The 24,291-nt window shown below is 43.2% G+C and overlaps 1 long non-coding RNA gene across 2 annotated transcripts in view; it reads right to left on the reverse strand.

Annotated features, from left to right (window-relative positions):
• Positions 1-24,291, reverse strand: part of LOC104145485 (uncharacterized) — a 99,199-nt gene that overhangs the window by 67,135 nt on the left and 7,773 nt on the right. For both annotated transcript variants that reach the window (XR_011137772.1, XR_694341.2), the window contains exon 4: positions 12,132-12,227. This is a non-coding gene — a long non-coding RNA (uncharacterized lncRNA). The remainder of the gene's footprint in view (positions 1-12,131; positions 12,228-24,291) is intronic.

The following is a 24,291-nucleotide window of genomic DNA, read 5'->3' on the forward strand; positions in this document are numbered from 1 at the left end:
GTCATCTGCAGACTTTCCAAGAGGCCTCTCCATCCCATTATCGAGGTTGTTAATGAAGGCATTAAACAGTACCGTACCCAGAGCCAATCCCTGAAGTACACCACTAGTTACTGGCCATTAGCTGGACCTCATATGGCAATCACAACCCTCTGAACACAGCTAGCTTTCCACCTATCCACATATCCACTCCATATCTCACTAATTTGGCGGAAATGAGACTACAGAAGAGCATGCCAAAGCCAAGTCAAGGTATGCAGCCACTGCCCTCCAGCTGTCCACACAGCCAGGGAAAGGCACCATAGGAAGCAATCAAGTTCATTGGTCAGGATTTGCCCTTGGTAGGTCTGTGCTGGCTGTTCTCAGTTACCTTCTTGTCCCTCCAGTGGCTGAAAGTGGCTTCCAAGAGGATTAGCTCCATCAGCTTTCCAAGGCTCACCTGTGGTTCACCGGATCCTCCTTCTTGCCTTCTTGAAGACAGGTAGGACATTTGCCTTTCTCTCATCATCAAGAACCAAAGTTATTGAAGATGGTTTCAAGTAGCCTCACAATGGCATTGGCCAGCTCCCTCAGATACATCCTATCTGGTCCTGTGGACTAGTGTGTGTCTAACTGCCTTAGTGTTTCACTTCCACAGACTGTGTTAGCAGGCCCAGGGACCTGGGTGGCCTGAGGCAAATCTTATCAGTGAAAACTGAGCCTAATCCTCTATCTGCAGTCGTCCAGGATGGAATAGGTCATTTAAAATGGTTACTTTGGCCAATTAATTGTTAAACACGCTCCTGTAATGTGACTGTTTGGTAGCTTATACCACAGCCAAGTCTATGGAATGAAATATATAATTGAATATGGTTAAGAAAGGAGTCAGTGTACAGGAGTGTCATTTTTCCTTTTGGAGATTACCCACACTAAAGATGTCCCAGGAATGTGACTGAGGTATGGCCTCCTGGAGTCACTTGACACTGTGGTAGCGTCACTGTCAGACTTGCCATTCTTCTTCACCTAGTAAGTTCCTGTGAGATAAGTTATGGGCTTGATTAAGTAAGTTGTTTTTTTTTTTTGTCTGTAGGAAAGCATCTTATTTAGTCTAGAAAAGATAAATGCATTATGCAGTGATCCTTATCTGTTGAGATGTCTTCTCTTTTAGAGTATCAAAGTCTGCTAGAGTTGTGGATGCACAATCTTATGTCTTGGCACATGCTGTTCTTAAATATTTCTGCTGAGTATCAAATGAGCCCCAGAAGCATGTATGCCTACATATATTTTAGTGGTCGGACAAATCAATAAAACAGGCAAGTGAGTCACACCTAAGTAATAGGCTGTCCTCTAAATCACCTAAAGGTCATCTCAAGGTTAATGCTGAAGATTCCTGTGGTTTCCTTTTTTCTTTTTTATTATCTAGTTAAGAGATTTTTAAAACTCTGTTTTATTTTTAGAATAAGATGTTCTATGCACATGATTGATGGTTTGCCATTCCAGTCAACAAAACAGAGAAAGGATTTCTTTTCTTCTTGAGAATGCTTTACACATTCCTACAATTCCTTCATTCCTACAATTTTTTCCTGTTAACCACAGTGTTTTATTTGGCAATAGAGAAATATGAAAAGAATGCTTATAAAGCCATTGCTTATCGATCAAGAAGTCAATGGATCTGATTAAAGCTATTTAAAAGGTAACCTAAATTCTAGACTACCCAATATATATTACCAAACTGTTGTGTAAGGTGAACAAAACTGATCATATACTGCCAGAAAAGTTTACAGTAATATCAGTAACCTAGGGGGATCAGTTTAAAAGGTATAAATGTCAAATATTTATTGTAAAACTATTGATAATGCAATCCTCATCTGGAAAGGAGTTTCTTTTTTGTTGTTGTTGTCATAAGATTTGCTCTGAGAGGAAACTCCGCATCTGGATTCTACCCAGGTTTGGGTATATTTCTGTTCCCATGTCACAGAAGACCTAATTAACAACCTAGTTTGTTTATCCTTACAACAACCTAGTTTGTTTATCCTTAGACTATCCTTGCAAAACAAGGATATGGCATGATCTCTGCCTTTTGGATATGAAAAATAAGAAGCAGAAAAATAAAGTGCTGAAGCTTGCAAGGATATCTGAAGCAAAGTCAAGAACTGAGCCCTACTCTGTAACTTGCAGTACCGCGCTTTAACTGTTGCCTTCCTGCTTAGACCAACAGGAAGTAAGCGTTCCATGCCTAGCAGAAAGTTTGATGCATTTGTGTTTTATAACTCCATCTGGTATGCATTATCTCATTATAAACTTTGCTCACAGACCTGAGAGGCACAATTCCCTAGTAGACTCAAAGCATATTCAGTAATCAAAAACCCTTGAATTCACTCTGCCCTAACTCTCTGCTTGGCCTTTATCGAACAGTTATACACTCTATCATTTAAATTACCAAGGTTAAATCCCACTTAACTGCTACATTATAAGCTTAAGTATAGAAAACATTTCCTTATCATCCAACATCCCTAGGCAGTATAGGTGTCACCACTAAGGTATCTCACAGGTCAAACCTACAAATGAGTTTCTCTATCTAAAGAGGGAGCAGGCAAATTCAGTATTCAAGTCCAAGTGTGTTTAATGGTTGCCCAGAGGCCTCATTATATGACACATGAAATCAAAGATAAACTCCCTTTGATATGAGTGGGAGTGGGATATGGCACCACAGATGAAGCCGCCTAAATCATTACAACATAAACTGGACTGTCTTCCTTCTTGTACTCGGCTGTTTACTGGGTTCTAGACTATGCATTTATTGCAAAATAAAAACTGTAATGGGAGCCATAGCTCATAGACAGCTTGCTTCATAGCTATAGTCAATGCTAGAAATTAACATGTTTCTATGCATAGAAGAAAGAATCCATCTTGACTCAGCCTTCTCCTGACTCAGGTTTACAGAAATTGCCGCTAAAAACACTTTTCTTCTCATTAGCTGAGCTCATTTTGTAAAAAAATTGTTAAAACAGTAAATAACAAGCTCCGTAATAGATCCTATTCTGAGCAGAAAGTGTGGAAAGAATTTCAGCCTCTGAGTAAAAATGTTAAAGATAATGAATTACTGCGTACCTCATAATTTGAATTCTTTACTGCACTGTATAAAGAATTATTAAACATCATTGTCCCCTGCATGATAACAGAGTAAGTGTTAATGAAACATCAACAGAATCTTCATAGTAGAGAAGGAACATGTTTGTCCACGGGTGCATAGGAGTTCAGAACACCCAAGACATTCCTAATTTTTCATAGGAGGCATACAAAGACTTGTTGATTACATCTTGACATGGGACAAAAACTGTACTAAGTTTCATTTTAGTTTTCTAGTTGTTCATAAAACAGAAGACATTTTCATGAATCAAAGCTAGGGGGTGGGAGGAGATGAGAGAAGCTGGAGGACGCTTCAAACCAAAGCTACTGAACACTGTATTATAAGGAGATAAAGAAACATGTTATTTCATGTTATGATTTTATTTCCCTTGCTATATGAGACCAACTGATATCTTAAATCCTGATTATACTCTATCGTAGCGGGGTACAATACAACTGCTGACCCTACAACCCTGCAATAAAAATATAATGCCACTTAGAACACTTGTTTGCTACACTTAGAGTCGTTGCTGTGTTGAAAAACAGGTTTGCTCTTTTACAGCTTTGAGTTTAACTAGTGACTGAAATATTAAAGAAAGGTTTTGCATACAGGAAAGAAAAGAAAGGAAATTTATTTAAAATAAAATATGTAATACATACTACTAAAGATCATTAACTAAGATCTAGACAAAATTCTTTCACAGCTTTGCTACCGTGCTCAATTTTTTAACGAGATTCTAATTCTCAATTCTGAGCCACCTCCTGTACTTTAAGAAAGCCAATTCTGTCTTTCTTAAAGTACAGGATAATCTTGTTACTATATATTAATCTTCATACTTAAAAATGATATTATCTTCTTAGGAATTTCTCTAGCAGGCTTGGCTACGGAAATCTCCTATTACTTAACTCTTCATATTTTACTCCTTTACAACACAAGAATGTCATGAAGTATTATGAGAAAATCTTTCATGTATTTTGTCACAGTGCTGACTATTTTTCTGAAGGTAATAACTACACCGCAGAATACAGTTTAAGACTGAGACCCAGCGAGCTCTCACCCAGGCAACAGTCACTGAGTGGTCAGAGAGGAGCATGAACTATTGCCTTCCCTCTCATACCTCATTATGCTATTAGCTCCTTGTGTTCAGAGCAGCAAGGTCCCCCAGGTGTCCGTATGTACATCTGTTGTGAACATAACCCCTTCAGTTTTTAACTCCACCTCCCTCTGTCACTTTCCCTAATCCTTAACTTCCTAATACAGCTCCACAGTTCCTCCTCGACCACGGGCAAGGTTTGTTCTTTTAGTTCTCCCTCTGCATACAGATCTGAGCTTTATTATTTTATTCTGCTTGACTCTGGGAGAAATACGGTGAAAAGCAGATCAGACATTGATGTGACAGTATTTCTGATGTACAGACTTCTCCATACAGCACCAAACTGCAGGCTTTTTTCTGTAATACAGAGATGTACACCAACACACGTTCAGCCAATCAGAGCAGAGAGAGATTCGGTTTTTATTACTGAGAAATACGTAGTAATTTCCCCTCTGAGATTAAGCGAGTGCGTAATTGAGGAAAAAGTACAATCACTGCCCCAGAGACATGCACTGCTGCCCTACTTTCTTACCAGCTGTGGCCTGCCAGATTCAGTGGTATTGAAGCTAAGCTGCATCCACCCCAGTAAAAGCAGACGGTAATGCTGCTCTCGTTGACCCACCTTTGGGAAAGCTGGTAACTGATACAGCAAGTCTCAGAGCCCCTGTGCTGCGCAGGAGGAGAATAGCCAAACACAATGAAGCAACATCAGGTGCACCACTGTACTGGCATACTTCTGTCCCTAGAGGCTTCAAGAGAGCCAGGATCCTGCCTCCTCTCTTCCCCTCTTGCAGCCTTACATGAGACCTCATGGCATCTGCAACTTCTGTTCTCTAGAAGCAGCAGGTCATTTCTTTACTGCAAGAAGACAGGGAAGGGGCTTTATATGGTTTAGCTGCAGCTGTTGTATTCCTTGTTGACGGTAACAACATGTCGCTGTATTGCTTGCTATTTCATAGACAATAGTTCAGCAAATACTTAAATACTTACCATCATTTACTGTTAGAAATGGTCTCCTAGAAAGTCCATGGCAGTAAATAGACAATTCAGTGTCAGTGGGCTGGACGACAGTTACCGGATTATTTCATTCATTTGGATATTAGCAGGGCTCACCCCTGCTTTTTGGCTGTTGTCCAACAGCCAATTTTTTGATTGCCAGATCTATTAGAAATCATTTACCGATTTGCCTTTGACTTCTGCCCTCCTTGCATCAAGATGTCACACTTGTACATTATCCTCAGTTGTTCGTAAGTCACAATACAAATCAAAATAGTTCCAAGCTGGCTGGCACCAAGAGCTAAACCACTGCCTTCAGACACTGCCTTTTTTCAGCTGGCCATTGCATCTTGGTACCAATTGGTTTGCGTCAAGCTATTTCTAATTGAGACTTTGACATTAGATGTTGAAGGCATGACTCCTATCCTGAAGACTTCCCTTATTCCAAGGCATTGATGAATCACTGGGGAAGCCTGAGTTAACCGCCACCACAAGCTCCATGAAGGGAAGCTCATCTCCGGTTTTGAAACAAAGCACAATTGTAAGCCTCGGTCTAAAAAAAATGAGTCAAGGACATTTGCTAGGGTTGAAGGATCCTAGTTTTTTTGTCATCCCTGTAGAAAACTGATGTTTTCTTTCTTGACGAAGCTTTAGCACATTCCGACCTGGTGTATAATCCCAAGAGTTGTTTAGCTGATTTCACCCAAAATCTCTCAGCCTGCCCCAGCCAGAAGACAATAATGATGGTAGGCAGATACTAGGTGTGTTTGGAAATGGAGAGCAGGAAAAACAAGGTCTTGCAGTCCATACCAAAATTATGTGGGAAATATGCCTGTTTCTCATGGAAGTCTAGTGCATCTAAACTACTTTTCTAGCAGGAAAAACTTCAAGTCTTTATAGCTTAAAACAGATTTCTATTAGCAGTGTCTAAATTATTCTATTTTACAGCCTTATTGCAGTCAGCAAGGCAGTCGTTTATCTTGTTCAGACACAAAAAGGGCAGAATCCCCAATATCTTGTTGCTAGGACATGTCCAAGAGTATTTTAGGAAATTCTGAAAGGGTGCATGCAGTCTATGCGTGGGTGAGAGACTGACAGTTCTCATTAGGTTGTGGGATACAGCCAAGAACATGTGAGGCCTGAATAAATTTGGAGCAATCAGATTAATCCCAAAAAGGAAGATATGACAGGTTGCAACAGCTCATCTCCTACTCATATTATTCTTCTTTTTATTTTAGGGGAACATACACATTTGTAATCCAAATGTTGTAAATAAACTGCCAGCTCCAATATTCCAAAGAACGGTATGATTTAGGGGGCAAATCATTTCCCATTCCCTACGTTCTTCTCTTTTTCTGTTTTGTGAAAAGGAGAAGACAGCAATTTTTATTTATCAGCTTCTGAGAAGTTTCCACCCAGACTGCATGCACGTCTGTATAAGTAATGGTATATATGTGGTCTATGAGAAGGGATCATTGATTTTTTTTGGCTGTGCATGTGACTTGACTGATCCTCGAAATATCCATTTTACCCACTTGTTAAGTCATTGGTCTCTGGAATCAGCTCCAGGCATAATTCTGCTGTTTCTAGTGAATGATTAAATACGGTAGTATAAGTTTAAGAATAATTCAGCAAGCTTAAAAACAGTTACTTTCACTAAAGCTTTTTTTTCAATATTTAAATAGATAGAAGACATACAGGCATTTTCTTCCTGTTTGAAATAGACACTGGCCCTTGAGAGAAAGAGAAAATTTGAGACTGGATCTTTGTGAGGGATTAAGGCACCAGTTAAGGTCAGTCTGCTTAGCCAAGAGCTCTGCTTTCCATAGGATAGGCCTGAACAAGCTGCTCTCATAGCTTTTTCTATTTCAGGTTTGTTCTCTGCTGTCACTCGTCACCAGCAGTAGAAAGAAAAACAGGAAAACATCCCCAGTGGTGTCCTTAGCAGCGTGTGCGCAATGCACTTTGCAGTCCGGGCTCAGCTGGTCAGTAGCAAAGGAAGAGGCTGGTCTGAGCCTGCACCTGTAACACTGCATATGTGAGTCTGCAGTTCTCTTAACGGATTCCCTCTGGGAGAGAGGAAGCAGGGAGCAACATGGCAGGGAGCTGGCAGGAGCTGAGTCACCACACACGGGGCTATCAAGGTGCCGCTCGCCAAACAGGGTGCAGACGGCAGTGTGGAGGAAGGAGAGCAGCAGTACTCGTACTGAAACTGTGCCACTTCACAAGTTGAGTGTTTCTAGCAAGTTACGTGACATGCTCACTGTCCTAATCTTTTTAGACTTTGCACTAATGACATGGACATTATCATCATCCCAAGGTTAAGTAGTAGAGATTTTATCACAGGGCTATTTCACAGCATGATAAAAGATCTTTGCCTTGGAAGATTTTTGTTTCAGAGATGAATCATCCTCCAGTTCTGCAGCATATGTGTAGTATGAAAGGTCAAGACTGCACTTCACCACAGAGGGTGGTGGCTGTGATTCCAACCAATGTGTATTACATGTAACATTCATGCTGCCTCACGGTTCTGCCTCAGAATAGCCAGATATATGGAAACTTTCAACCAGCCATTTACATATATGTATGCAGGTACTCCATCTGCATTGACATGCAACTTTTTTCCATCTATTTCTATATCCAGTTGCAGGCTCTCTTTTTACATATAGGTTTTAAGCAAATTTCTAAATGTGTGGCTGACAAGGTTTTCGAAAAAGGCACTTAGTTACCCGAAACTCTTAACATATTTAATACTATAGATGTGGGATTTACAACTGAAAAGTCATACAAAACACTTAAAATTCTTCTAGCTGTATGAATACACTAACAGGCAACTTCAAAGGGACCATGGAACTATGACACAAGCAAAAGCTGTGCAGACTGTAGATAAATATATCTTATTTTTTAACTATTACTAGTAGGAGTAATGCTAGCTACCTTGAAAAGCTTTGTTCTTATGTTCTCATCTTGCTGTAAATATTTTCACCACCAGTTACCTATTTAGAGTAGACTGGGAGATTTTAGGCAACTGGAAAAGCTCAGTTCAGTGAAACTTCTTGCTCAAATTCATGTACAACCTCTTACAGAAGCCACTCCTTCACATTTGAGTAGAGCTTCTGCACAAAAAGCTCTGGAGTGTTTGATGGTTCTGTTTCAATGTAGAAAGGGAAAAAAATTAAACTGTAGAATTTTAAAGCAGCGTGGGAGACTGTTTCTCCATGAGGCTTAATCAGACTGCGCCTGCCTTCTAACTTAACTTTTATTAGTAGAACAGATATCTAGACTTCCCTCAGCTGAAAGGCTTGAAGAAGCAACATATATAAACAGCAGCCGACAAATACTCTTGGGACCAAACATAAGACAGAAAAATCTGGTTTAACAGCACCTTGGATTACCTTCATTAGAAACAGTTCATGTGTCTTCCTGTCTCTTGGCAGGATTCAGAGAAGTCCCAACATACAAGTTTTAATACACCTTTACTCTGACAGAGCACCAATGGGCAAGGAGAGTGACTCCCTCCTCCCCGCCAGAGTCACGGCAGTGCTCAGGTGCTCCGTAAAGGCACATCCTTAACACGTCCCCCCTTCCTGCATACACACACAAATGACTTGCATGCAAGATACCTGCACGCTTTGGTATGAAGTCAAACCTCTAGCTTTATACCTAAAGCCTATCCAAGAGATCTTTGCAGCTGTTAGAAAAGCCCCACCAGCCGCAGTGAGTGTACACTCAGCCTTAATTGGGCCCTGTCCAGATAAGGTCTGACAACATATAACGCCTCATGAACATTGCTTTTCACAAACTGCACCTTGCTCTTTACCCAAATCGAAGGCAACTCGGACTTCAGTGCACGTCTGATAAATCGTTCAACTTGCAGCCTGCCCCTAGGTCTCTCAGTAAGACCTCAGCCTCCTCTGCCTCACAGAAGGCGATGCTGCTGCCTCACTAGGCTGACATGGAGGTGGCCCCTCTTCCCACTAGTCAATGGGAGTTTTGCCCTTGTCTTTGAGCCTACCTTTAAAAAATCCACTGTGAATGCTCCCACTTACAGAAGTACTGTTGGCTTCACAAAGTCTAATTCCCCTGGGAGAAAAGCTGGAGCAACAGGTCATAGGTGTGCTGAAAAGTGGTGTAATATACAGGGAGAAGGAGAAAACCCTACCACACCATATACTATATAATGTCCCAGTCAAGAAGTGTCATCCTCCTCATGTCCATGTTTAAATAATTCATCTTTGTGGGATGAGAATAACTCAGACTAGTAACTCTAGAGAATCATTTTATTCAACAGAACTGAATCTAGTCCAGTTCTAGAGAATTTCTGCAGATTTCAGTTTCATGGAATTTAGTAGATGATGGATTTTTTTCAAAGCCTCTTACCAACTTACAGCAGGAATGTAACTGGTTATTAAATTCAGTGCACAGGTACACAAAAATAACTAAGAGACTCTTTCTGATTGCATTGAACAGGAATTTTCTATGGGCTACTGAACAACTGTAAAAGAAAAAGAAGTATTATAGACAGCAATAGAAGCAAGAACAACAGGCTGTCTGTCCTTTTTTTTTTCATGCCCCTTTCAGGAATGAGCATGAAGTAAACATGCACTCTGTTAAGACTCATCATTTATTATAGATTAAAGAGAAAATAATTTGGTCTTCCAGATACCTTTTAGTACGAAACATCTTAGAACTGATGCTTCCAAAAATTCAGGGCCAGAAGAACAGGCTGCACTTTTACCATAAAGGGGTCATTTCTTCAGGAAGAAACATTGCATTTTAGGGAGAAATATGAACTGGTGCATCACTCAGTGCATCCTATTTATTCTCAAGGGAATGTTTTCCCTCCCAGCAGTTTGGCCCTGAAAGGTAAAGATCTGACTCACAGTGTCTAGCCAGACAAGAATACAATGCTATTTAGCACTGGGGGGAGAACCAGGGATTAAAATGTATGCATTTTTAATCGATGTTTCTTGACTCAGGTACCTGATGCAATAAAAAACATTTAATAACAAAATTAATTAACATTTAGTCTGGATCAAATACAATTCCCAAATACCCTCCTCAAAGGCAGAGGGACAGAAATGTGAATCTGGACCACGTTCAAAAATGTAAAATGTCTCCTTAGTGGCTGAACAAACATCCCATTATGGTTATACACCCAGTGACGGGGGTGGGGCAGGGCTTTTTTTGTTGTAGATAAGTGAAGGACCTGTCCTACAGTATATAAAATCCACATCTGAATTTTATAACCACACCCTTTTTTGCTCCGCACTGTGAAGATGATTTTAGCTCCATCACAGGTCTTGCACTTCGTGCAGAAAACAGCTCCTTGGTTATGCCAGCTTATAACTGAAAAGCTGGTTATAAAACTGTACTCAGCACAATTCCCGTTGCCTTTACCAGAAGTCACATGCATGCACTCAAGGGTATGAACTAACACTAGAGAAACAGTTGTCTTTACTTTATGTTATAGTCATACAAGCAGTTCTTTCTCCCTCAGCAGTGTGCAGAATTCTTACCTACTTTGGTTGCAGCAGCCTTACTAAGAACATGGTTTGAACATGAGTAGTAACAAATATCTTTGGTTATGAAACTACTGAGCAAATGCATTTAAAAAACACACATTTTTGAATGTGTTGGAAGGCTGAAATAAAAAAAAATGCTGGAAATAACCCAAAATTTCAAGCAGCAAGTTGCACAAATATCAGTTGCACCACTAGAAATCAAATATGCTTTAAAAGTTCTCTAGCCATTAGCTCAAGCTATATTTCTGTGCCCAGTTATTGCATCCTAGCCAGAAGAAATGTCTGCAATGCTGAACTCCACTGAAAAAATCAGTGTTCTTTCAACATATGACAATTGTTTGCATGTCTGGAAACAGAAATCAGTGAGATGGCAGCCCTATGGGCCTCGTATTTCTACTACTCTGGGATGTAGCCCATATATAGCCCTGCAAAGGATAGAGGAAGATTAAAGTATATTTTTCTTTATGTATGCTTCCTTACTGGTAGATGCAGTGGCATTAACTTAGCTCCTATAAACAATGCACAGCTTTGTTTGTAAAAATTCTGAGAATTATCTGTCATGGCCACACACATAACCACAAAATCAAATATACCCAACTACATTTTAGTGAAAAGCCAAACCTCTAGCTATTATCTCCCTTTTTCTTGAATTGCAAATACCATATGCAAGCAGGTTAAGAGAACTGATTCATTAAAACTGCTTGCTGACCACCGAAAAGATCTTCTCATCCACATAACAGCAACACTTAATATTTCCTTGGTATATTTAAACAATTTTACAAGTACAGTACTGAATCAGGAGCCACAAGTTTTAGAGAAAAGCAAACCAATATCTTCAAAAATGCAAACCTCGATCTTTAAAGGAATACTGAGGAAAAAGATGTTATGAATATCCCTTTTCTTAAGGTCACAAAATCACTCAATCAGGACACAAGAACTACGGGTTGGTTTCAACTCACACATCTTCCCCAAGCTTTTCAGACGGATGACTTAAGTAGTAGGAGGACCCTTGACAGAGCAGTAAATAACATTTATCATGAAAGACAGAGTTTAGAACTGGAACTGGTAGGCCTCATTAGCTCCGGATACAATAACAAAGACATAACACAGCTTCAGCAGTTAGAGATTGACTCAGCCACACCACTGGTTATCTGGCACCGCTCCTGTGAAGACAGTGCAATTCACAGCAAGGCATGCTGTTGCTGGGGAAGGAGGGAAGGATCTCAGGGAAGAGCAGCTCAATTTGTTAAATATTTGGGCATGTTTTCCCCATCTGTTTTTTGTTAGAGCCTTGCAACTACAACTGTAAAGAAAGATGAGTCAGATTTTCACTCCCTCGGCAGTGTTGGATCAGGACAGTCTAGTTATGGGAAGAAGAAAAACCAGTTCTTGGAAAGCTGTATCGCTTTACCTGAGAAGGTGAGTATAGGGTGTCGTCCCAAACGGTCTCAGCCTTCACACAAGAAAGCGCAAGCAAGTCCTACAAGATGCTGAGTCCATCCTTTATCTGAAAATTAAGAGGTGGGGAAAGAGAGGCTGTAAGAGACAGGCAGCAATGGCAAGACTTGGTGGGGGTGGGAATGTAAGAGCCTTTTAAAACACAGCTTCCCCTTTTTTAGAGAAAATATAGAAGAAATGACATTGAGAAAAGGCTTAACATCTGTTTGAGACACAATTTGTGAAAAAATTAAAGGCTCAACTAGTTAGGCAAAGTCTATTTTTTCTATGTGTGTGATTTATGGATATTTGTGCATTTTCCACCACCGTGAAATGTTTTGCTGTGTTTTTGGTGTAATATTTCTATGCAATCTGAAATTTTCCAAAATGTCACTCTAGTCTCTCTTACTCAAGAAGGCTCCTCAATACTTTGGCATGACTTCCGTCAGCAGTGCTGGATTTCCATAAGGGTAGCTTAGTCTGGGAAACAGATATTACTTTTAAGTTGGATTTTATAGAAAGTGTCGTATATTTATGTTACTACTACATGCAAAGCAAAACTTTTTACTTGCATGATTTATCTTTATTTTGACATAAATAAAAGAAATTTTGCCTGTCCAGACATTCAAAATTAACAAAGTTTCTCAGGATTAACTTTGTATTAATATAGAATTTCTTCATACTTTTGGTCTTTTGTTCTGTCATTTCAGGTGCTCATCAACTATCCCTCTTGTTTACATGGCCTCTCTTTCTTAAACTTCAGTAAAAAGAAAAACCACCTGCAAACCTTCTTAAAAATACAAAAACATTACCTCTGTTGAGCTCAAAAACTCCCTGTGGTATAGACTGTTTTTTTGGACCTTTCTGCCTAGCACCTTGCAAAATCAAATTCTGATCCATGACTAATGGTCCCAATTACCATGACAATAAAAATGTCATGGCTTACTGTAACTGGTATGTGTCTTAAATGATAACTATATACCGCATTTAACAATATATAAAAACTAAATTGATGGCCTTCCAATTTCTTTTATATATGTGCATAACTGAGAAATCCTGTGGAAATGGCACGGTAATATTTGGATTTTTAAAAGCACATAAAGGAAAAATTCAAATCTGTGTACATGAAGCTATACAAGCTAACTATTTTTTTTTAATATGCAATAATATGCAATTTTTTTTTTTCAAAATGATTTTCACAGAGTCGAAATAATTTAGGCTGGAAGGGACCTCTGGAGTTAATCCAGCTTCCTGCTGAAGTTCAGTTAGATCAGATTGCTCAGGGATTTGTTGAGTCAAATTTGAATCTCTCCAAAGACAGAGACTTCACCACCTTTCCAGGCCCTGTTCCAATATTTTATCACCTTCATGGTGGAAAAGCTTTTCCTAATGTCTAATTGAGATTTCCCATGTTCCAGGTTGTGCCCGTTGCCCCACACGCCTTGCTGTGCACCTCCAGGCAGAGCCTGGCTCTTTCCTCCTTGTGCCCTCCCATCAGGCAGGAGCAGGCAGCACTAAGGTCTCCCCTTCCCCTTCTCCTGCCCAGGCCAGCCCACCTCCCTCCACCTTTTCTCCTGCAGCCGGCACTCCAGGCCTGACCATCACGATGACCCTTCACTGGCCTCGCTCCTGCATGGCACCATCTCTCTCGTGCTGGGGAGCCCACGTCCAGAGACAGTCACCAGATACAGTCCCACCTCTGCCGGACAGCGGGCAGGGTCCATGCCCGGACCTGCTGGCTGCTGGCCTGCTCACACAGCCCTGGGCATGGGAGCTGCTTTGCTGCCTGGGTGCAGGGGCTGCTGCCCTGTGCATGGCTGAGCTCTGGCCCTCCAGGCCTCTGGGAGCTTTTCTGCAGAGCTGCTCCTGGACAGTTGGCCCCTGCCTGTCCCTGCACAGGGAGGTTATCTGTCCCGGGGCCAGGTGTTGCATTATCCTGTGTTGAACAAACCCTGTGAGGTTCCTGTTGGCCCATTTCTCCAGCTTGTCCAGGTCCTTATGAACAGCAGCCTTGCCCTCCAGTGCATCCTGGTTGCCCCAGTCATCTGCAAACTTTCCAAGAGACCCCCTCATTCAGGTCAATAATAGAGACGTTAAATAGTACTGTGCTCTGCAGTCTCTCTAGATATGCCCAGGGTCACCCCAGCAGTATCAGTGGTGTCCATGTGGGTGAGCAGTGAGGAGGAAATGGCAGAAGGCCGGATGAGCATCAGCAATCTCTCTGCAACCCTGGATCAGGACTCTGGCAGGCAAAATCCTCCTATGACAGCAGATCAGATCAGCAGGAGGGGCCATCCATCACTTGCCTTTTTCCCTTCCTGCACATTGTTGGTGCAGTCTCAGCTGGCTCTGGTGCCAGCTCCTGACACCCTGATGGCTAGTCCCTCCTCGCATGTCCCAGGCTTCTCTTTGGTAGTTCGGTAGTCTCCAAGGCACCATGTCCACGCATAGCCTCTAGCTGTCCCCTCTCCTTGTGTTGTGTGGCTTGGGCCTTTGCCTCTGCAGGATGTCTGCAAAGATGACCTTGACCTCATCTTCCCCCCTCTTCATACTGTGCATTCTGTTCATCTTCTCCCACTGGTCTTGCAGGTAGAGGCCCAGTATCTTAACCTCAGCACACCTTACACTTATAAAACTGTCCTCTTAGAATATGAAATGTATGATCGAGATTCAGAAGAACCATATGTCCCTGCCATCTTCACCAAAGTAAATATCCATCAGGTGACTAGAAAACAACAAGCACTGTTTGCCAGTTTGACATCATTATGAACTAATAGGGAGAGCTTGTCAAGGTATGAGGACTTCAGCAACTGTATATAGCCTCAGAAGCCCGCTTGGGGCACCTGGGCCCCTGCATACCTACTGAAGAGAGAGGCAGCTGTATCTCCTGAATTCACAAAAAATTATGTGTTTCATGATAAGCTATTAAAATAGAGGTTAATCTTCACATAGCAAATTTTTCTACTGCAGTTCTACCCTGAAGTTCATATGAAGATAGCAATATTTTACTCTCTACAAGAAACTGGAGGGCTTTTTAAGTGGAAGTTTTCTGAATACAAGTTTCTCAGCTTAGGCAAAAAGCAATAAATGACGCATAAACCAGCTCATTGTAGGCGTAACCCCAATGACTTTTTTAATGCCCTTCTGAAATGCAAACACCTCCTTGCTGCAGGGATAGTTGTAATTTACTGTTTGGAAATTAATAATGGAGCCGTGTTTGCCTGGCGCAAACAAAAGGGCTGCTCCTACAAACCCTGGAAGAAGTAGCAGTTGCATTACCTCCCGTAACTCTGCACGTGTAGGCCCAGTGGTTAGACATCTGAATGTAGGGAGTACTCTTAAATGTCACACTTGCATACAGGAATAATTCCAATCCAGCTTTTAACTGAGGGGGAGGGGAAAGGTTTAGACTAGTTAACAGAGCTTATTCAATGCAATAAAGCAAAAGTTCACAGTTCAGGCTCCTTCCTGGTGTTCATTATCTCCTCAGCCTGCAATCAGCTGACAAACAAAGAGAAAGTAACTCTGATTCTGTTTATTGAACCAAGAAATGTTTTATCAGATAATAACCCACACAGGTATTTTAATTCCCGTGCTTATCTTTATGACAGACGTACTGACTGACTGCAATAAATTCAAAATATTTCTCCGAGGAAAGGTCTTAAGGTTGATTACTGTAAGGAAGACAGTGTTCTGCAGAACTTACAACCCTTAAAGGGCAGCCATATTTCCCAAAAATGCCAACAGCTTTTAATTGTTTTATATAAATTCCTCCCCCTTCAATTTCACATCAGAGTGAAGAAGAGAAGAAAAACCAACTCACTGAGTACCTGTTTCCAGACCAGTCAATCACTGAGCATTTGGGAGCTCTGGCCTTCCCAGTTCTGGTCTGGAAACAAAATGATCCTCCATGTCTCAAGCAAAGGCCATAACCACTAGGCAGTCATCTGCAGTATCCCCTGCCAAACTACATAGACAGACAAAGAGACTTACGGATACAAAACTAGATAATTATCTACTTTGTGTGGCTAAATGTCTCACATGAATGTCTCTTTCTCATTCTGATGAGAAATGTTCCAAACATTCCAGCTGAAAACTTCCACTTCAAAAGACTTAACAATTCCCCTTTTCCCCCGTAACAAATAGCCAAGACAAATATCTGATCTGAAGATTCCCCACCTATCCCTAGTCAGACACTTTTACTGTTTCTGGGTCTCACTGACTGTAAAGAGTTTAATTTCTCCTTCCTGAGCAACAAGCAGCTGGCAGAGATGGCAACTTTAACCAGACCTGTGACAAGCTAGACAAAAAGCTACAGGCTGGAAGCCTGGGACAGCACTATTCATATGCGCTGAGAGGAGAGCTGAGGAGGTCTGACTAGGAAAATCACTGTTATATGTAGGGCAGTAGCATTTGCGGTTTTGGAGAAACTCGTCCTTTTGTTTTACTCTATGCTGACTATTGCCAGGTGTAGGTGTTCACATGCAGATTCGCAGCACAGTTGTTTCTGCAGCCTTTGGAGAGGGGATTGTTGCTCTCCCTGTTTGGAAAGTAGTATCACACTAACAGCTTTTTTTTTTTTTAACTTAGGCAATTTCATTAAGAGCCAAAGGTAATAAATCATGTGTTTTCTCCAGGCTACTTTACAAAGTCCAAAAGTTAAAATTAATAGGTTTGAGGAGGTGTTTTAAAAATGTTATGATTACAGCAACCTGTTAGATCTTCTTTTTCACTCCCCACCCCACTTTTAGTCACCTTTGTTTTCAAACAGGCTAACAGTAATAACAGGCTAGGTCAAGTTTAATACAGCTGTGTCATTAACAGCAACAAGAAAATCCTTCCTTGATCAGTAACTGAGTTTCCCAGGATTAAGTCTATTCACTGTCAGAATGGGTATAATGACTCATCCCCTATGTCAAGAATGAGCCAACAACTTGCTACAAAATTAAATTTCTCACAGACCTGCCACAGTTACATCTGAGAGAGAAGAAACTTAATCTTGTTCAAAGATAAAAGCTCAAAAAACATTTTAAACATTTTTACTGCTGTCTTTGCCACAAAAGGCGTCATTGCAAATTCCCAAACTTCCAGAGACAAAGAATGGTAGGGGAGAGGAGGGGAGAGGAGGGAAGGGGAGGGGAAGGAAGAAGGAGAGGTGAGGTGAGGCGAGGTGAGGAGTCGTCTCTTCTGTTAGTGCAGCAAACAGAGGCAGCGAATAGAGGCACCGGTTTGGGGTAGCAGCATCTGGGCTCTACTTAGAACTTTTAAGGACCTTGTTGGAAGTTGTGGGGGCTTTCAAGGGACACTCGAGGAACTAGAGGGTGATTGCTCCTAGTAGGAAAGGGGAGCTTGGCAAGGACAACTACAGGAGGCCTTAACTTCTCCCGGGAGAAGCTCTAGCTAGGTGCAGCTGCTACTAACAAGCTCTTTTGGTTTCTCCTGATCAGACGGAGTTGGGGCCTTTGATCCAGGTGGCCCTTGACTGGGGTGGGTCAAGCACCCTGTGAGTCACTGCTAGGCAGAGGTCTATATAAGAGCCAGGTCTAGAGTGCAGCTCCCAGTGGACAGAGGCAGCAGTTTCTGCAGCAGGATGCAAGAAGGCACCTTTGTTTCCAAACCTGGTAGCATATGCTTCCTCAGGTATGGTCATGACATGCTGCAGAGCACATTCCCCAGTAGCTGTTGGAGTTGCTGTATCAGTTGTGTCTGAGGCTTCAACCCAGACAGACCCTCAGGCAGCAGAAGCAGCTCTACAGGTGTCAGGCTGCAGGAAGTGCCTGGGGCCTCTCCGTGAGGCCTGGGCTGACACTCAGCTCTCCTGCAGAAGGTGTGCTGTGGCTGATGAGGTGTGTGGTCAGGTAAAGGAGTTATGGGAGGCAGTTAGCAGGCAGAGTAGCATCCGAGAAGATGAGCAAGAGATTGACAGGGGATTCTCAGAGACCGTGCAGCTCCGGGAGTCCCAACACCCCACAGCAGTGGAGCTGCTGGAGGGCTCTGTGCTGTGTGAAACAGCACGTCATAACACTGTTGAAGAATGCTAGAAACTGGCCACTTCTCGTAGAAGGAGAAAGGCTTCTTGCCTTGCTCCTCCTCAAGACTTGCCTTTGAGGAAGAGGTTTAGTGCCCTCCAGGCTGAGGAGGAGCTGGGCATGGCTTCAAGGGAAGCAACTGGCCCAACAGACCCCGTGCCATGCGGGAACACCTGGAAGAAGCTGCGAGTGATTGTTGTGGGTGACTCCCTGCTGCAGGGGACAGAGGCACCTATCCGCCAACCTGACCTCTTGTCTAGAGGGGTTTGCTGCCTGCCTGGAGCTCGAGTAAGAGATGTCACAGAAAGACTGCCAAGGCTTGTCCATCCGTCAGACTACTACCCTCTGCTGCTCTTCCATGTGGGCGCTAATGACACCAAGGGCAAATTGGATACCATCAAGCAGGATTTCAGAGCTCTGGGGATGGTGGCCAAGGGCCTGGGAGCCCAGGTGGTTTTCTCCTCAATCCTGCCAGTAAGCAGGAAGGATGGGAGGAGGAGTAGATGGATTTTCCAAGTTAACAACTGGCTGTACCACTGATGCTGGCAGCAGGGTTTTGATTTCTGACCATGGGACCCTGTTTGAAGGTCGACAGCTGATGAGGAGAAATGGAATCCACCTCCCTAAGCAGGGCACACATGTCTTTGCCAACAGGTTGGCCAGCCTGGTAAGGAGGGCTTTAAACTAGGAAAGATGGGGGAAAGGGGAATGGTATAGTGGCAGGAGAGTCACTAAAACACCGCTCAAGTCGGGATGCCTCCAGCAGGTGCATGTAGCCAGGGAAGTGCGCACGGGACATGGCTATGGAGGATCCTCTCGCACCCCTCCTGAGAAACCTGCTCTCCGAAATGCCTGTACACCAGTGCCCGCAGCATGGGGAGTAAGCAGGAAGAATTAGAGATCTGTGTGCAGTTGCAGGGCCATGATCTTGTTGCAGTTACAGAGCCACGGTGGGATAGCTCGCATGACTGGAATGCTGCCATGGACGGCTACGTGCTTTTTAGGAAAGAGAGGCCAGGAAGGCGAGGTGGTGGAGTTGCTCTTTATGAGAGGGAGCAACTGGAATGTATGGAGCTCTGCCTCGGGGTGGATGAAGAGCAAGTGGAGAGCCTATGGGTAAGGACTAGAGGGCGAGCTAACTGGGTGACACTGTTGTGGGGGTTTGCTACAGGCCACCTGATCAGGAAGAAGTCATCGATGAGGCCTTCTACCGACAGCTGGAAGTAGCCTCACGATCACAGGCCCTGGTTCTCATGGGGGACTTCAACCCCCCTGACATCTGCTGGGAAGACAACACAGCTAGGCACAGTCGAGGAGGTTCCTGCACAGCACTGATGATAACTTTTGACACAGGTAGTGGAGAAGCCAACAAGGAGAGGTGTGCTGCTCGACCTTGTAATAACAAACAAAGAAGGCATCACTTCATCCAAGCTTGAGATTGGTACATCCCTCAGAGTAAGAAGTCCAGCAAAGTGGGCAGGAGACCTACACGGATGAGCAATGTAGGCAAACTCAGAAGAAGGAAGAATGCAGAATGTGGAAAAGCGGAAATGAGCGGGGTCAGGGGGGCACTTGAGAGGAATATAGGGGCGTTGTCAGAGTATGCAGGGATGCGACAAGGAAGGCTAAGGCCCATTTGGAATTAAGTCTGGCAAGGGATGTCAAGGACAACAAGAAGGGCTTCTTTAAATGCATCAATAGCAAAAGGAAGCCTAGGGAAAATGTGGGCCCGCTGCTGAGTGGTGTGGGTGCCCTGGTGACAAAGGATACAGAGTTATTGAATGCCTTCTTTGCTTCAGTCTTTACTGCTAAGGTCAGCCCTCAGGAATTCCTGACCCTGGGGACCAGGGAGGAAGTCTGGAGAAAGGAAGACTTTCGCTTGTTTGAGGAGGTTTGCGTTAGAGATCATTTAGGCAAGCCTGACACCCACAGATCCTTGGGCCTCAATGGGATGCACATACGAGTGCTGAGGGAGCTGGCGGATGTTACTGTTAGGCCACTCTCCATCATCTTGGAAAGGTCATGGAAAACAGGAGAGGTGCCTGAGGACTGGAAGAAAGCTAGTGTCACCCCAGTCTTCCAAAAGGACAAGAAGGAGGAGCCAGGAAACGCCAGGCCTGTCAGCCTCACCTCCTTCCCTGGAAAGGTGGTGGAACAGCTCCTGCTGGAGGTCCTCACTAAGCGTCTGGAGGACAAGAAGGTGATCAGGAGTAGTCAGCATGGATTCACCAAAGGGAAATCATGCTTGACCAATCTGATAGCCTTCTCTGATGGAATGACAGGCTGATGAGGGTAGATGAGGGCAGAGCTGGGGAAGTTGTCTCCCTGGACTTCAGCAAGACTTCTGACAGTGTCTCCCATCACATCCTCCTAGGTAAGCTCAGGAAGTGTGGGTTGGATGAGTGGAGGGTGAGGTGGCTTGAGAACTGGCTGGATGGCCGAGCTCAGAGGGTTGTGGTGAATGGTGCAGAGTCTAGTTGGAGGCCAGTAGCTCGCGGTGTCCCCCAGGGGTCAGCGCTGGGTCCAGTCTTGTTCGATGTATTCATCAGTGACCTGGAGGAAGGCACAGAGTGCACCCTCAGCAAGTTTGCTGATGATGCTAAACTGGGGGGAGTGTCTGCCACACCAGGGGGCTGTGCTGCCATTCCGAGGGACCTGGACAGGCTGGAGAGCTGGGAGGAGAGGAACCTCCTGAAGTTCAACAAAGGCAAGGGCAGGGTCCTGCACCTAGGGAGGAATAACCCCATGCCCCAGGACAGGCTGGGGGCTGACCTGCTGGAGAGTAGCTCTGCAGAGAAGGACCTGGGAGTGCTGGTGGACAGCAAGTTAAGCATGAGGCAGCAGGGTGCCCTTGTGGCCAAGAAGGCCAATGGGATCCTGGGATGCATTAGGCAGAGTGTTGCCAGGAGGTCAGGGGAGGTGATCCTGCCCCTCTCCTCAGCCCTGGGGAGGCCTCACCTGGAGTGCTGTGTCCAATTCTGGGCTGCCCAGTACAAGAGAGACATGGCACTCCTGGAGAGAGTCCAGCGGAGGGCTGCGAAGGTGATTAGGGGACTGGAGCATCTCTGCTCTGAAGAAAGGCTGAGAGAGCTGGGCCTGTTCAGCCTGGAGAGGAGAAGACTGAGGGGCGATCTCATCAACGTGTACAAGTATCTGAAGGGAAGGTGTCGAGAGGATGGGGCCAGTCTCTTCTCCGTGGTGCCCAGCGACAGGACAAGAGGCAGCGGGCAGAAACTGAACCACAGGAAGTTCCATCTGAACCTGAGAAAAAACTTCTTTGCTGTGAGGGTGACAGAGCACTGGAACGGGTTGCCCAGAGAGGTTGTGAAATCTCCTTCGCTGGAGATATTCAAAACCCGTCTGGATGCGATCCTGGGCAATATGCTGTAGAGGACCCTGCTTGAGCAGGGGGGTTGGACTAGTTGATCTCCAGAGCTCTCTTCCAACCTCAACCATTTTGTGATTCTGATAGAATCGCAATTGCATACTGAGCCCCAGGACCCTCTAGGCATGCTTCTTAATGAGATGTCCTCTTTCTCCAAAAAAAAAAAAAGTTATAAATGAGTTTCTGCTCATTTTCCCAAGACAAATCCTAATACTACATAAATGTATTGTTCAGTAACAATGAAATTTAGTTTTCAACTATAATCTAAAGCATTAGTGTATTTCCATCTAATTTATAATTTCCAGCCCTTGATAGCAGGGAATGAGAGAAAGGAATTTATCTGAGGCCTGTCTGCTTCATTGGAGATCTATATCCTCACCTAAAACATCAATCCCTGTTTTATATGATCAGCCAAGCAGTTCAGTGTTACATTAGCAGCAATGAACAGAAGGCATTTCTTGGTCTGTGTTTGAGTGTAAATTCTGCTTCAGTGTTGTTGAAGACAATGGAATGATATTAGGAGACATTTCAAGTATTTTAAGAGAACCCCCAATATTACTTAGGCCTGCTTCTGCCTTAATATATAGAATTCCTTCTTTCACCCAAGAAGATGGATCTCAACTATCCCTCTGTTTTTTTGGCAGTCTGAATTACACTGCAGATTTACTTGATGTTGTCTTCCACCATCCTTCTCTGTATGTCTAGACTTACAAGAAAAGGCCGAGAAGAACACAGGTATTGTCATGCCTTTCTCAGGCAATTGCTGGTGATTTAGCAGCATACTCTTCATGTTATTTTTCAGTCAGTATTGGATAAAATCTAGTGACAATTTTGGTATGTGAAAAGATGTGGTTCTTAGTCTAGGCTTATACAAGCCCAAACTCCTGAACAAAGGAGCAGGAGCTCCTAAGCAGAAATTCTGAATCTGTTTCTAACTTACTTAGGACTTACTTAGGACTGGATCCTATAAGGGATTAAAAATAATCTCCAATCAGATGCTGAGATACCTAATTCTTCGCTTTCTGGTCCTTGGAGTGAAATTCAGAGGTCCAGAACCAGCAAGGAAAGGTCCCTGTGCTACGTACTGGAAGAGTTAATACCTGAGGAAGGTGATACAATAAAAATAGCTGCTGCACAGGAAACCATCTGTAGCTAGGCAAACATAAGAAACACTATGCAGAAAGGTGTGCCTTTAACCTCACTTCTTTCTCAAAAGCAGCCACAGTTGCAGTCATAAGGTCGCATCCTCCTGGACACAGATCCCAGGGTCCTCGACTGCAGATAAGCACCTATCTTTGGAAAAAAAACCTAAGCCAAGCAAAAGTGATCCCCATAGTGAGCCTCATTTAGGTGCTATTTAGCTTGCCCCAGGTTGCACAGACTGCCTGTGGCAACAGACTCAGCTGAAGCTCTGATCAGGGCACTCAGCCCTCTGTCCCTCTCTTTGTCACCAAGTCCCTGACTCTGGTACCTGAAGAAATTACATAAATATCCCAGAGCTATACATTAAACATCATTGATGGACAGGAGGTTTCTGTCTCATCCCTCGACCACAGAAAAACATTGGTTTAGGGGTTAAATTAGGTAAGGGTTTGTTGACTGGCGTTCAGGTGATTCATACTAACATTGAAATATTGTTGCCCTGAGCATCTTATACTCAGAGAAACACTGCTATTGTTTCCACCCACGAATGAGATTCAGTATTTAACCAGGATTCTTTGTTTCATGAACAGAAGTGAACATTTGCATTTAAGAGAGACTGTGTTTCCCCCATATACCATCTCCAGGCCGTAGAAAAGGCACATAATTTATATAGAAGTAGAATGGTTATAGTGGATGACAACTACTTATGATCCTATGTGAAGAAATTTAAAGGATATGGGCTGTGGGGTATCCATTTTCTGTGAGATCTTGTGTTCCTTTGGCAGATACCTAGTTTAAGTTTCCACTAGCTCCAGAAAAGTACCAAGTGCACAGTTACCTTTTCTGTCAGTCTTAAATTTTTTTAGACCTAATACAGCTATTAAATTCTCAGATTTTTGGTTGGTTGGTTGTTTTTTCCTACGCGTTCACATCCTTTTAAGACCAGCTTTAATTCATCCACATTTTGTATTTATCTACTTTCATTGTCCACGGTTAATATTACAGCGTATGATTTTGCTAATAGTAGCAAACTCTACATACTTTTCCCAGCCTCTTTGCCAAGTGACCATAAAAAACTGGCTGGTAGATGGCCAATGAATGCTGGTGGTCTATAACCACAATTTCTCAAACAAAATATGGCAAGAACTTTGCTCCAGAATATCTTTGATCTACTAGCTAATGGAACATTTATTTACTGGGATGAAATAATAGGCATGCCTCGAATTATGAATCACAGAATGGTTGAAGTTGGAAGGTACCTCTGGAGATCATCTAGTCCAACCCCCCCTGCTCAAACAGGGTCACCTAGAGCATATTGCCTAGGATTGTGTCCAGCTGGCTTTTGAATATCTCATTCTGATGAGAAAACAAAGACCTGTTGTACAGTGCACTGAGAGCACATATGGATCCCAAAATCTGATAATAATATTCTTTTAATTTATTAACCACTTATACCTGTTTTTTGTCTCTGAATAGATGAATATATTGTATGCAGGAGAGAGGCTCCTCTAGCTAGGGCAGTTGTCACTGTCAGTATGCCTACCTTGTTGCTGGGTTGTTGTTCCATTCCATATTTC

This window comes from Struthio camelus, chromosome Z (genome assembly GCF_040807025.1).
Source record: "Struthio camelus isolate bStrCam1 chromosome Z, bStrCam1.hap1, whole genome shotgun sequence".
In the NCBI taxonomy this organism is placed as follows: Eukaryota; Metazoa; Chordata; class Aves; order Struthioniformes; family Struthionidae; genus Struthio; species Struthio camelus.